This window comes from Macaca fascicularis, chromosome 7 (assembly GCF_037993035.2).
Source record: "Macaca fascicularis isolate 582-1 chromosome 7, T2T-MFA8v1.1".
NCBI classification, from domain to species: domain Eukaryota; kingdom Metazoa; phylum Chordata; class Mammalia; order Primates; family Cercopithecidae; genus Macaca; species Macaca fascicularis.
The window spans coordinates 21,757,266-21,772,523 of record NC_088381.1 but is presented as its reverse complement, the minus strand read 5'-3'; positions in this window follow the sequence as shown (position 1 = coordinate 21,772,523).

The following is a 15,258-nucleotide window of genomic DNA, read 5'->3' as shown; positions in this document are numbered from 1 at the left end:
TTGACTCAACCCCAAACACTAAGGATTTAGCTAAAGAAAGCACATGCCTAGCTGATCATGGCAGCTCAAACCTGTAATCGTAGTGCTTTGGGAAACTGAGGCAGGAGTATCACTCGAGGGCAGGAGTTTGAGACCAACCTGGGCAACATAGTGAGACCCTGTTTCTACAAAAAAAAAAAAGGGGGTTAACATTCGCCAGGCATGGTGCCACATGCCTGTAGTACTCGCTACTTAGGAGGTTGAAGCGGGAAGATCCTTTGAGCCCAGGAAGTCCAGGCTGCAGTGAGCCAGGATTGCACTACTGAACTCCAGACTGGGTGATAGAGCAAGACCCTGTCTCAAAACAAAACAAAACAAAACAAAAACACTGATATGATTTGGATCTGTGTCCCCACCCAAATCTCATGTTGAAATGTAATCCCCAGGCCAGGCTCAGTGGCTCACACCTGTAATCCCAACACTTTGGGAGGCTGAGGTGGGAGGATCACTTGAGGTCAGAGTTTGAGACCAGTCTGGCCAACATAGCAAAACCCTGTCGCTACTAAAACTACAAAAATTAGCTGGGCATGGTGGCTGAGGCAGGAGAATTGCTTGAACCCAGGAGACGGAGGTTGCAGTGAGCCAAGATCAAGCCACTGAACCCCAGCCTGGGTGACAGAGTGGAACTCTTTCTCAAAAATATATACATAATCCTCAAAGCTAGAGGTGGGGCCTGGGAGGGCGGTGATTGGCTCATGAGGACAGAGTTCTCATGAATGGTTTAGCACCATCTTCCCCTTGTACTGTACGTGAGTGAATTCTCATGAGATCTGGTGTGCGGCACCTCCCACTCTCTCTCTTTCTCCTGCTCTGGCCATGTAGGATGAGCCTGCTTCCCCTTTGCATTCTGCCATGATTGTAAGTTTCCTGAGGCCTCCTTAGAAGCTGAACAGATGGCTAACATGATGCTTCCTGTACAAGCTTCGGAACCATGAGCCAATTAAACCTCTTTTCTTTATAAATTACCCACTCTCAGGTATTTATCCATAGCAACACAAGAACAGACTAACACAAAAGCATATGTCCATTTTCAGGAGTAAAAACCATTCATCCCAGTCTCGACTGTTCTACAGAAGATGTCTGGCCTACAACCAAAATACTTATGACAGAAAAAGAAAAACAAGCAAACAAACAAAAAACCACACTATCAAGAGATAATGCAACGACCAACCAGAGATGGATATAATCCATACGTTACATGGGAAGATTTATTTATTTTTAACTGAAAAAGTAGGTGTTTTTTATTTTTATAAACCGTTAAAGCAACTTCATTTATTTATTTTTATTTATTTATTTTGAGATGGCATCTTGCTCTGTCATCCAGGCTGGAATGCAGTGGCACAGTCTTGGCTCACTGCAACCTCTGCCTCCCAGGTTCAAGCGATTCTCCTGCCTCAGCCTCCTGAGTAGCTGGGATTACCGGCATGCGCCACCACACCCAGCTAATTTTTGTATTTTTAGTAGAGATAGGGTTTCACCATGTTGGCCAGGCTAGTCTTGAACTCCTGACCTCAAGGCTGGTCTCGAATACCTGAACACCCACCTTGGCCTCCCAAAGTGCTGGGATTGCAGGTGTGAGCCACCTTGCCCTGCCTGTTAAAGCAACTTTAAAACTAAGCAGATAGTTTTCCTTATCATTTTTAAGTTTAAAGACTCACAAATGCAGTTAATTATACAAAATTAACTACATGATTTTACTAAAAGTATACACTAAAGCCATCATCATAGCTTCCAAATACAGTTGACCCTTGAACAGCACAGTTTTGAATTGTATGGGTCTGCTTACATGCAGATTGTCTTCTGCCTCTGCTGCTCCTCAGATAGCAAGACCAACCCCTCCCCTTCCTTCTCCTCCTCAGCCTGTTCAATGTGAAGACAGTGAGGATGAAGACCTTTAAAATAATCCACTTATTATATGGAGAATTTAAAATAATATTAATATGTTAAAGGCTCTAGTGGAAAAGGAGGAAAATGTGCATAAAGAGATGAGGACTGACAGGGTGCCATGGCTCATGCCTGTAATCCCAATACTTTAGGAGGCCAAGGCAGGCAGATCACTAGAGGTCAGGAGTTTGAGATCAGCCTGGCAACATGGTGAAAGCTTGCCTCTACTAAAAATACACAAAAACTAGCCAGGCATGGTGCCACGTACCTATAGCCAGAGCTACTCAAGAGGCTGAGGCAAGAGAATCACTTGAACCTGGGAGGTGGAGGTTGCAGTGAGCCGGTATTGCACCACTGCACTCCAGCCTGGGCAACAAAGTGAGACTCCATCTCAAAAAAAAAAAAAAAAAAAAAGACTGTCAGGAGAGAAGAAAACTATAATAAAGGACCAAATGAAAGTGCTAAAAATAAAAAACATGGTAACAGAGATGAAGAATGGCTCTGACAGTTCATTGGTAGACTCAGTTTAACTAAGAGAATCAGTGAACTTAAAAACAACTGAAGGGGTGGCCTGCTCCTCCACACCTGTGGGTGTTTCTCGTTAGGTGGAACGAGAGACTTGAGAAAAGAAATAAGACACAGAGACAAAGTATAGAGAAAGAAAAGCGGGGGCCCAGGGGACCGGTGCTCAGCTTACAGAGGACCCACGCCGGCACCGGCCTCTGAGTTCCCTTAGTATTTATAGATAATTATCTTTACCATCTTAAAGATAAGGGAGTGGCAGGACAATAGGATCATTTTTAGGGAGGAAATTAGCAGTAAGACATAAGAACAAGGATCTCTGTGACATGAATAAGTTTAAAGGAAAATCCCGTGCCTTGAGATAAACCTTTTAGCAACGTTGTTTCATCCTATCACATGGGGATAAACCTTGGACAATACCTAGCTTTTCTAGGAACAAAGACGCACCCTGCACGCCCAAAATCCATTAAACCTTGAGTTACCACAGCACATGTCTCTTGCAAGGACAAGGTTGGAGGTAGGGTCACAGATTAACAGCATCTCAAATACAGAACAAAATGGAGTCTCTTACGTCTACTTCTTTCTATATAGACACAGTAACAGGCTGATCTCTTTCTTTTCCCCACAACAACTCAAATCCCAGTGTCATGGTGTACATCTATATTCTCAGCTACTTGGGAGGCTGAGGTGGGAGGATTGCTTGAACCTAGGAGTTCTATCTTCCCCTTTTATCTTCTTTCTGGGACTAAAATTAAATGTACACCAGGCCACTTAATGATACTCCATGAATCTCTAATATGGTGTTCTCTCTCTTTTTTTTTTTTCAGTCTTTTTTTCTCTGTATCTTTCATTTTGATAGTTTCTATTGCTATGTCTTCAAGTTCACTAATCTTTTCTTCTACAATGTCTAAGCTGCTATTAATCCTACCCATGTACTTTTCATTTCAGATGTTGTATTTTTCATATCCAGAGGTTCTATTTCTTTCTTTCTTTCTTTCTTTTTTTTTGTTTTTTGTTTTTTGTTTTTTGTTTTTTTGTGATGGAGTCTCACTCTGTCACCCTGGCTAGAATGTAATTGCATGATCTTGGCTTACTGTGACCACTGCCCCCAGATTCAAGTGATGCTGTTGTCTCAGCCTCCCAAGTAGCTGGGATTACAGGTGCACACAACCGCACCCAGCTAATTTTTTGTATTTTAGTAGAGACGGGGTTTCACTATGTTGCCCAGGCTGGACTTGAACTCCTGAGCTGAGACAATCCACCCACCTCAGCCTCCCGAAGTGCTAGAATTATAGGCATGAGCCACCATGCCCAGCCCAGAGTTCTATTTCAAATCTCTTTTTATGTCTTTCATTTATCTCTCCATCAAGCTCATTACTTCCTCTACCTTCTTTAACATAATTTAATATGTAAGGGATGTATTAAAATACCTGTTTTAGTCAGGTGTGGTAGCTCATGCCTGTAATCCCAACACTTTGGGAGGCCAAGGAAGGTGGATCATCTGCAGTCAAGAGTTCGAGACCTGTGGGAAAGAGAGTTTCTGGGGTGCCAGTTGAGTTGGTCTTCCCTGTGTGAGATACCCATGGGAAGCCATGGGCAGCCTCTGAGGAGAAAAGTCTCCTTATTGCCTTCATGTCTTTATGCCTCAAAGGCATAACTGCTTAGCAGCATTCCACAGGTTGCTCAGGGAGGTAACACTTCCTTGAAGCAGTGGAGTATAATCAAACATCTTGACTCCTCCTGAAACCCACTCCAACTCATTTCAGTCCCAATAAATTAAAGATCTTAAGTAGTTTAGACACATGCCTTTGTTCAGGGAAATTCACAGAAACCGCCACTGCTATACATCTTATTGAATGACTCACAAGTTCTCCTTCAGTAATTAATCCTTTTCCTCATCCCTTCCTTCCCCTCCCAGCTGCCCTAAGAACAAAGAGCTTGTAAACCAATAAATTGGGCAGAGCCTGAGAGCTCTGGGCCATGAGCAAGCCTCCGATGCTCCGGTCCCCTGGACCCGCCTTTTAAATGCTTATTCTGTCTCTTTCTAACTCCTTTGTTTCCGCTGGACTCAGGGTACCCCCTGGGTGGTGTGGGGCTGGTTTCCCCAACATCTGGCACCCAACATGGGGCTCCCCATGATCTCTACAAATAATCTGGTGAAGAAACACCAAAGTGTGGAAAGTGGGGGACGACTGATGAAGGATACCTGAGTACGTTTTTACTTCAGGCTCTACGGGTAAGTAGGGCACTCGGAGAATTCCAGGGCAACCTCAGGAAAATATGGGTCATCCTGAAAGTAAGTTTGATCTTTGTTCCATCTTGTAGAAAAGTGTTCTCCTTGGTTCCTGGAATATGGAACCATGAATGTAAAATATTGGGACGAGGTCAGATCAGACTTAAAACGAGCACAACAAGAGGGCCACGATATTCCCTTCTCTGCTTGGTCTGTGTGGTCAGCAATTAAAACAGGACTGGAGCACTTCCACACTGAGGAGGAGGAGGAGGAGGAGGAGTTTCAGGATGACATAGAAAAGTTTAATAATCAAGAGTCTGATGATCAGCAAAGTGAACCATCACAGTCTAGTTTAAAAAGGAGGGAGAAACGGGAAGCTATATATGCTAACCTCCAAAAACTTATGAAGGAAACAGTTCCACCTACTGCAGAAACAGTGCCACCTACTCCACCTTTAGGGGAAGGTCTGGAACAGCCACCCCTGCCTCAGCCTTATGAATTTTTGGAACAGGAGCCTGAGACGCGGCTTGCCACTTCCCATTGTTGCATGCCCCACCATTAACTATGGCAAAGGGAAGCTTCAGGCTTGCCCAACAGCCAATTACAGTGAGGGAATGATCCGACCACCTGTTAATTACAGTAGAGGAATGCTGCAAGCCAGCCCAAATACAAATTATGGCACACGGACAATCCAGGCATCCATTTGCCAGGCACAAGAAATTGGGGATTTGGATGCTTGGCAGTTTCCAGTAATTAGTTTGCCAGCTGAGGAGCCCAGAGAACAATGGCTCAGGCATGCTAGGAGCCATTTCCTTTTAAAATATTAAAAGACTTAAAGCAAACTATAGGACAATATGGGCCAAATTCTCCTTATGTTCATTCCTTGTTACAATCTGTGGCTTATAACTGGTGTTTAATACCTATAGATTGGGAGTCATTAGCCTGATCCACCCTGTCCCCCTCTCAATTTCTCCAATTTAAAACTTGGTGGATGGATGAAGCAACAAATCAGGGACACAGAAATGCTCAAGCTCAACCTCCCGTTAATATCACATCTGATCAATTGCTTGGAATCAGACAGACATGGGGTACTATAGATCAACAGATGGTAATGGGTGATGAGGCTGTTGATCAGCTCAGAAGTATATGCCTAAGAGCCTGGGGAAAAAATCACGACTCTGGTACTGCTTACCCTTCTTTTAACTCAGCTCGACAGGGTCCAAGGGAGCCTTATCCAGATTTTATCACCCGTTTGCAAGACATAGCTCAAAAGGCTATTTCAAGGCCAGGCATGGTGGCTCACGCCTTTAATCCCAGCACTTTGGGAGGCCGAGGCAAGTGGATCACAAGGTCAGGAGATTGAGACCATCCTGGCTAACATGGTGAAACCCATTCTCTACTAAAAATACAAAAAAATTAGCTGGGCATGGTGGTGGACACCTGTAGTCCCAGCTACTCGGGAGGCTGAGGCAGGAGAATGGCATAAACCCAGGAGGCGGAAGTTGCAGTGAGCCGAGATCGTGCCACTGCACTCCAGCCTGCGTGACTGATCAAGACTCTGTCGCAAACAAACAAACAAAAAAAAAACAATGGTTATTTCGGATTCTCATGCTAGGAAAGTTCAACTGCTTGCTTTTGAAAATGCTAATACGGAATGTCAGGCAGCAATTAGACCTATTAAGGGAAAGGCAGATCTAAATGAGGAAAAAACTTTAAGTGAATATATTAAAGCCTGTGATGGCATTAGGGAGCACTTATATAAGGCCATCCTCCTTGCTCAGGCAATGACTGGACTAAGGGTAACAAAAAACACACGAGTGTTCCCTGGATCTTGCTATAATTGTGGACAGATAGGACATACAAAAAGAGAATGTACAAAGAGCCAAAAAAGGCAAAATTCAGTAGGAAAAAGCAGGGAACCAGGTATCTGTCCTATACGTAAAAAAGGAAAACACTGGGCTAATCAATGTCATTCAAAGTTTGATAACAGCGGACAGCCCTCACTGGGAAACAGACAGAGGGGCCAGCCCCAGGCTCCAATTCAAAATGGGGCATTCCCAATTCAGGATGGGACATCCCTGACTCCAAATGGAGTGTTCCCAGCCAGTCTATTCCTGTACAAATGTACAGCAATTGTCCCCCTCCACAGCTAAAAGCAGGGAAATAGATTTATGCTGTACTGAAGCCTTATCCCTCCTTCCAGGGGAGCCTCCTAGGAAGGTTCCAACGGGAGTTTATGGCCCATTGCCAAATGGCACGGTAGTACGTATACTGGGAAGGTTCAGCTTAAATTTAAAGGGAATTCAAGTACATACTGGAGTAGTGGACTCTAATTGCCAGAGAGAAATTCAAATTGTTATCTCCTCCACTGTTCCCTGGCGTGCTAATCCAGGTGACAGAATAGCTCTACTATTGCTTTTACCACATGTTAAGTTAGGAGAAAGCTCAGAAAAAAGAACAGGAGGATTTGGAAGCACAAATTCAGCAGGCAAGGCTGCCTATTGGGTAAATCAAGTCTCTGACAATAGTCCTATTTGTACAGTCACTATTCAAGGAAAACAATTTGAGGGTCTGGTCAACACAGAAGCAGATGTGTCGATCATAGCTCTTTATCAATGGCCAGAAAACTGGCCTAAACAAAAGGCCCCAGTGGATCTTGTTGGGGTCAGAACTGCTTCAGAAGTTTTCCAGAGTACTTTTATCTTACCTTGTCTTGGTCCAGAAGAACAGAAAGGCACAATACAATCTCTAATTGCATACATTCCTGTTAACTTATGGGGGAGAGATCTGCTTCAGCAATGGGGCACAGAAATTTCAATCCCTTCTCCCTGGTATGGTCAAACTAGTCAAAAAACAATGTCAAACATGGGCTATGTTCCCAGAAAATGTCTAGGAAAACAGGAGATGGGCATCATTGAACCCATACAGGTTACTGTAAAAAATGAGTGCAGTTAAGGATTAGGTTACCATTTTTAGGGGCGGTCACTGATGAGCCTCCAAATTCTATTCCCTCAAAATGGAAGACCCAAAATCCTGCTTGGGTGGAGCAGTGGCTGCTTTCTCAGGAAAAAATGGGGGCCTTACAGGAATTACTCAAAGAGCAATTAAACAAAGGAAACATTGAGCCCACATTTTCTCCATGGAATTCATACCAGTGTTTGTAATAAAGAAAAGAATCCGGTAGATGCCGCATGCTAACCAACTTACGAGCAGTCAATGCAGTCATCCAACCAATGGGGGCCCTGCAGTCAGGGCTTCCATCCTTCACCATGATTCCTAGAGACTGGCCATTAATAATTATAGATTTGAAGGATTGCTTTTTAAATATTCCTCTAGCAGAGTCTGATTTTGAGAAATTTGCTTTTACTATTCCTGCTATGAACAAACAACAAGGAACCAGCAGCCAGATATCATTGGAAAGTTCTGCTGCAGGGTATGTTGAATAGTCCTATTATTTGTCAAACTTTTGTGGGGAAGGCTATTCAACCTGTGAGAGATCAGTTTCCAATTCATATATCATTCATTATATGAATGACATATTGTATGAAGTCGAAAATCAAGACTGACTTATCCAGTGTTATTCATATTTACAGGAGATGGTAGCCAATGCTGGATTGCTCATAGCACCAGAAAAAATTCAAAGGGCCACTCCTTTCCAATATTTGGGAATGCAGGATCAGGAAAGGGAAATTAAACCCCAAAAGGTTCAAATTCGAAAAGACTCTGAAAACTTTAAATGATTTTCAAAAATTATTAGGGGATATCAATTGGATTCGACCTACTTTGGGAATCCCTACCTATGCTATGTCTAATCTGTTCTCTATTTTAAGAGGAGACCCTGCTCTCAATAGTAAACAAGAACTGACTCCTGAGGCTGCCAAAGAATTACAAATGATTAAAGAAAAAATACAACAGGCCCAGCTTAATAGGATAGACTCAAGTTTACCATTACAGTTCATTGTGTTCCCTACTCTCCAATCTGCTACAGGGGTTATAGTTCAGAGTGAGGACTTAGTTGAATGGTCTTTTCTGCCTCATAATACCGTTAGAACACTCACAGTATACTTGGACCAGATTGCAATCTTGATTGGGCAAGCTCGCCTTAGAGTTGTTAAACTTTGTGGCTCAGATCCAGATAAGATTATAGTTCCAATGAATAAAAATCAGATTCGGCAAGCCTTTGTTAATTCAGTCAATTGACAAATAAATTTAGCTGGCTTCATTGAAGTTCTTGACAATCATTATCCAAAAAACAAAATTTTTCAGGTTTGAAGCTAACAACATGGGTCCTTCCAAAAATTACCCATAGTGCTCCATTGGAAGGAGCAGTGACTGTGTTTACAGATGGCTCTAGCAATGGAAAAGCAGCTTATGTAGGACCTAAAAACAGAATTATTCAAACTGACTTTCAATCGGCACAGAGGACTGAATTACAGGCAGTTACAGCTGTGTTAGAAGACTTTAAGCAACCTGTAAATATTGTCTCTGATTCAGCTTATGTTGTTCAAGCCACTCAATACATAGAAACTGCACTCATTAAATATGTTGTGGATGAACAACTCTATCAGCTGTTTTCTTCTTTACAAAAGGCAATGTGTGATTGCTGTTTTCCTTTCTATATTGTGCACATTCAAGGACACACTAATCTTCCTGGGCCACTTGTAAGAGCTAACTATCAAGCTGATTTACTAGTTTCCACTGTACTTACTAATGCCCAAGATTTTAACTCCCTAACACATGTTAATGCAGCAGGACTTAAACAAAAATATCAGATTACTTGGAGACAGGCAAAGGACATTGTGCAACATTGCCCTCAGTGCCAGGTACTACAACTGCCACATGAAAGGACTGGTGTTAACTCCATGGGGATTAACCCCCAATATGTTGTGGCCAATGGACATAACCCATGTACCTTCATTCAGGAAACTTTCATAAGTCCATGTTACTATAGATACCTTTTCTCATTTTGTATGGGCAATTTGCGAAACAGGTGAGGCAGCTGCTCATATTAAAAGACATTTACTTTCTTGTTTCACTGCCATGGGCATCCCACAAAAGATTAAAACAGACAATGGCCCAGGCTACTGTAGTAAATCTTTATAAGCTTTCTTCAACAATGGCACATTGAGCACCGTTCTGGAACACCCAATAATTCTCAAGGCCAAGCCATTGTTGAATGGGCTAATCGAACCTTAAAATCTCAATTACAAAAACAAAAGACAGAGAGGGGAACCAGAGAATACTCTACTCCCCATATGCAGTTATGATTGGCTATTACCACTTTAAATTTTTTGATTTTGGCTAGAGATCAGGGTACAACGGCAGCAGAGCAGCATTTGACAGGGCAAAAAAATCCTCATGAAGGAAAACATGTGTAGTGGAAGGACGTCAGAACCAAAACCTGGGAAAAGGGCAAAATCATTACATGGGGTCGAGGGTTTGCTTGTATCTCGCCAGGAGAGAATCAGCTTCCTGTCTGGGCACCCACAAGACATCTCAAGCTGTGCCATGAGCCAGAATCCAAGGAAGAGGAAAAGACCTCGGAACGTCCCTGCACCCCCAGTTCATCAGATGGCTCAGATGAGCATCTCTGTTGAGCAGATGGAAACCAGTAAAACTCGCCAAGCAACTCCACTGACCTGGGGGCAGAGGAAGAGAATAGCTCACATTGCCGATGAGAACCTGAGGTCTCAGAACAAGCTGCTGACCACCAGTAATCTAATGGTAGCTATGGTGGCAGTAATCTCCTTGGCGGTGAGTCTCTCCATAACTGAGGCAGATCAAAATTATACTTATTGGGCCAACATCCCATTCCCCCACTGATTAGGCCTGTTACATGGTTAGACCCCTCCCCCCCATGGAGGTTTATATTAATGATAGTGTCTGGATGCCTGGACCAACAGATAACCAAGGTCCTACTCATCCAGAGGAGGCAGGAATATTAATGAATGTTTCCATTGGTTATCTCTTTCCTCCCATCTGCCTGGGGCCGGCAACATGATGTTAAAATTATGATAAACAAATTTGGATGGTTTATGTCCCTGCACATAATGGATCAAAAGCCTCTATTCATGCAATCAGTGGGAGAACATTTCAATCTTTGGACACTATTAAATATCTTGAGCACAGCTATGTTATGACACATTGCCAGATTAATAAATTTAAACCTAATAAGAAGCCCTGCCCTAGGCAGGCCACTAAATGGTCTGGAAAGCTAGAGGTGCTAACCTGGGAAGATTGTATTGCAAACAGCACTGCTGTACGGCAAAATAATTCCTATGGAATCGTCATTGATTGCGCCCCTAGGGGACGCTTTGCAGTAAATTGTACTGGACAGTGCGATGATTGTAGAGAGACTCCTTTTGCAAACGACTACCCAGATAATGCACCAAAATTATATAGAAGAATTGAAACAAATTACCCTATTAAGTGGGAGGAGAACAACCCTCCCACTTTTTTGATTGGAACAATAAAAAATGATTGATCCAATTATAAGTCCAGAACATCCAGAATTGTAGAAATTAATGATGACTCAAACCCCAATTTGGATTTGGAAAGGAGAATATAAAACAGAGACCCACAGTAAAAAACTTCAATTTGTTGTAGTCATGACCTCTAATCGGTCAATCCCATTGCAGAGTTGTGTTAAACCTCCTTTTATGTTGGCAGTGGGAAAAATTAATATCCTACCTGACTCTCAAACTGTATCATAACTCAACTGTCATCTTTTTACCTGCATTAATTCTACCTTTAATAAAGATAGTAGCGTTTTACTGGTTAGGGCCCTAGAAGGAGTTTGGATACCTGTTTCCCTCAATAGATCTTGGGAGGCCTCTCCCTCCGTAAGTATTATCACTGAAGTACTAAAAGGAATACTTAATAGATCAAAGAGATTCATACTTACTTTAGTAGCTGTGATCATGGGCCTTATAGCTGTCACAGCTGTTGCTGCTGCTGCTGCTGGTGTTGCTTTGCAGTCTTCTATTCAAACTGCGGGCTTTGTGGATAGTTGGCAGAAAAATTCTTCTAAGCTTTGGAATTCCCAAAGCCAAATAGATCAAAAATTGGCAAATCAAATTAATGATCTCCGTCAAACAGTAATTTGGATGGGAGATCAGATTATGAGCTTGGAGCATAGAATTCAAATGCAATGTGATTGGAATACTTCTGATTTTTGTATTACTCATAGCTCTTATAATGCCACTGAACACCATTGGGAGATGATTAGATGTCACCTACAAGTAAAAGAAGATAATTTAACATTAGATATTGCTAAACTGAAAAAACAAGTTTTTGAGGCATCTCAGGCTCATGTCACCATGTTACTGGAGCTGCTGATGGCCTTTCTAATACCAATCCTTTAACGTGGATTACAACCATAGGTGGATCAACAATTGCAAATTTTATTTTGGTTTGTGTCTGTTTGTGCTGTTTGTTTTTAGTCTACAGATGTGGGCAGCACCTTGGGAGAGAAGCCAGACACTGTGAATGAGCCATGATAGCAATGGCAGTTATTAATTAAAAAAAAAAAATTAATAAAGACAAAAAAGGGGGACATGTGGGAAAGAGAGTTTCTGGGGTGCCAGTTGAGTTGGTCTCCCCTGTGTGAGACACCCATGGGAAGCCATGGGTGACCTCTGAGGAGAAAAGTCTCTTTATTGCCTTCATGTCTTTATGCCCCAAGAGTATAACCGCTCAGTGGCATGCCACAGGTTGCTCAGGAAGACAACACTCCCTTGAAGCAGTGGAGTATAATCAAACATCTTGGCTCCTCCTGAAACCCGCCCCCACCTGTTTCAGTCTGGATAAGTTAAAGATCTTAAGTAGTTTAGACACATGCCTTTGTTCAAGGAAATTCACAGAAACCACCACTGCTGTACATCTTATCAAATGACTCATGAGTTCTCCTTCACTGATTAATCCTTTTCCTCATTCCTTCCTCCCCCTCCCATCTGCCCTAAGAACAAAGAGCTTGTAAACTAATAAATTGGGCAGAGCCCGAGAACTCTGGGTTGTGAGCAAGCCTCCGATGCTCTGGTCCCCTGGACCCACATTTTAATTGCTTATTCTGTCTCTTTCTAACTCCTTTGTCTCTGCTGGACTCAGGGTACCTGCTGGGTGGTGTGGGACTGGTTTCCCCAACAGAAACCAGCCTGACCAATATGGTGAAACCCCTGCCTCTACTAAAAATACAAAAATTAGCCGGGCATGGTGGCGGGTGCTTGTAATTCCAGCTACTTGGGAGGCTGAGGAAGGAGGATTGCTTGAACCTGGGAGGCGGAGGTTGCAGCAAGCCGAGATCACACTGCTGCACTCCAGCCTGGGTGACAGAGCAAGACTCCATCTAAAAAAACAAACAAACGAACAACAACAACAACAAAGTGAGACTTCATGTCTAAAAAAAAAGTTTATAAAAACAACAAACCAACCAACTAAAAAGCTAATCACCAACAGCTCAAGTGTACAGTGCTTTCTAGGCCACTTCAAAGCAGGCATAGCAGGTATTAATAAATACTTGTTGGATAATAAATAATAAAACAGAAGGAATAATGCTGTAACCTAAGGATAAGACCTAGGTAGATAGCTTTGAACATCAGGACCTTCCTAGAACTCCTGAGATTGTCCCACATGGGTGACCCCTTCTTTATCTCCAAGTTTAGGTCAGCCCATGTTAATGCAGTGCTACAATGTCATTTAGTGACCTTTGGAGAAAATCCAGAAAATGTATTTAAAATGGAGGAATTACATTTAGAGGAAAGGGAGAGAACCAGTGAGTTGAAAATTCCAACTTTCTTTTCACTGAGCTAATGTTAAGACTATAAATTATCGTGTTATCAGCTAAGGAAGAGAACAGACTTGGAAACTGTCCTGCTTCCAAGAGGATGGTTGAAGAAATCAAAGAATGAAGGAGTTACTTGGACGTCCACCTGCCCCTTCCTTGTTTAGTTCCAACTGGCCTTGGAGTCAGCCAGGGTAAAAAATAGCTGTTATCTAGGGGTATGGAACAGGTTGCCTCTTCAAATCATTTAGATTCTTAGAGTACAATGGACCTTAAGATCTCCCCACTAACCCCAACTGCATTGACTGTGGTAATGCAGGTCATGAAGCTGCAGGAGCTGCCTGGTGGGCATGTCATAATAGGGACCCTCTGCTCTGCTTGTCATGCACTCAGGCTTCAGTGACGATGACAGCCCATCACACACTTCCCACTTCATGGAGACAACACCCAGTCCCTCTCTCCAATCCTAACCTCTCACCCACATTCCTCTCTGCAAAAACCTGAAGGTTATTTCTGCCTGGAGGATCCACTGATATCTCAGAGTCAATTTGTCCTAAACTCAAACCGCTATTATCTTCTCAGAGGCCATCTCAGAGGTCACCTCTGCCCAAATCCCCTTCCTTCTCCTCCAGGCAGAGTAAAGCATTCCTTACACTTCTGTTTCCTACTAACCATTTCCTTCTCTGGTCTTGTGCTAGAGCTAAGTATTGAGCCTTTGTGCCCTCTCACCAGAGGGGAGGTTCCTTCAGGGGAGGAGCTTGTAAAGGAAAAAAAGCAGCATGGAGTAGAGTGTGACGGGAAGCATTTTCAGACATGTTTCTGCCCGCTGCAGTGGGTCATACCTGTAATCCTTCTAGCACTTTGGGAGGCCAAGGCAGGAGGATCACTTGAGTCCAGGAGTTCAAGACTCAACTGTGTAAGCTGTGCAACATAGTGAGACCCTGTCTCTACAAAAAATGAAAAATCAGCTGGACATAGTGGCACACACCTGTGGTCCCAGCTTCTACAGAGGCTGAGGTGGAAGGATTGTTTGAGCCTGGGAGGTCGAGGCTGCAGTGAGCTCTGATCATGCCAATAGGCTTCAGTCTGGGCAACAGAGTGAGACCCTGTCAAAAAAAAAAAAAAAAAAAAAGACACATTTCTTCAACTTCACAATTTTGGATAGGGGTGGCCTTGAATACCAGGCCATCTGAATTACTGGGGGCAGTTAAAACAGTAGATTTAAAGGGATGGTGGTAACAAGTGTTTTCCAAGGGACCGTTAATTTTATATTAAATATTTATATATAAATAAGGGACCCTTATTTTATATTAATGTCTTATATATCCAAGTATAGTTTATTTTTTTGAAAAGTTTTTCATTTCTCATGGAATTCTGTGCTTTTTGACATTTGCCTGTGAAAAGTAAGATATTTTTCTCTCTAGCTTTGTCTCCCATAGCAGGCTCCTTTCCAAGAGATGACACTGAAGGAAAGGTCTGGAAACAGAGGAGGGAAGTTATAAATAGCCCGCAGCACTGCAGCACTGGTCTTGGCCAATTCCACCATCAGGTGCTGGAGAGCCTGCTTTTTCAGTAAAGCATTTCTAGACACCTCACCGAAAGATCAACTAAATATTATTTATCTAGCCACAGAAAGCAAAGTGAGAGACAATATGGCAAATCCTAAGGAGCTACACGTGCTCTCTCCTGGTATTGGGGATTCTATTTTCTTTCCTGCCCTCTCTTTACTTTTTTGCTGTTATTTATTTATTTATTAGAGATAGGATCTTGTTCTGTTGCTCAGGCTGGAGTGCAGTGGTGG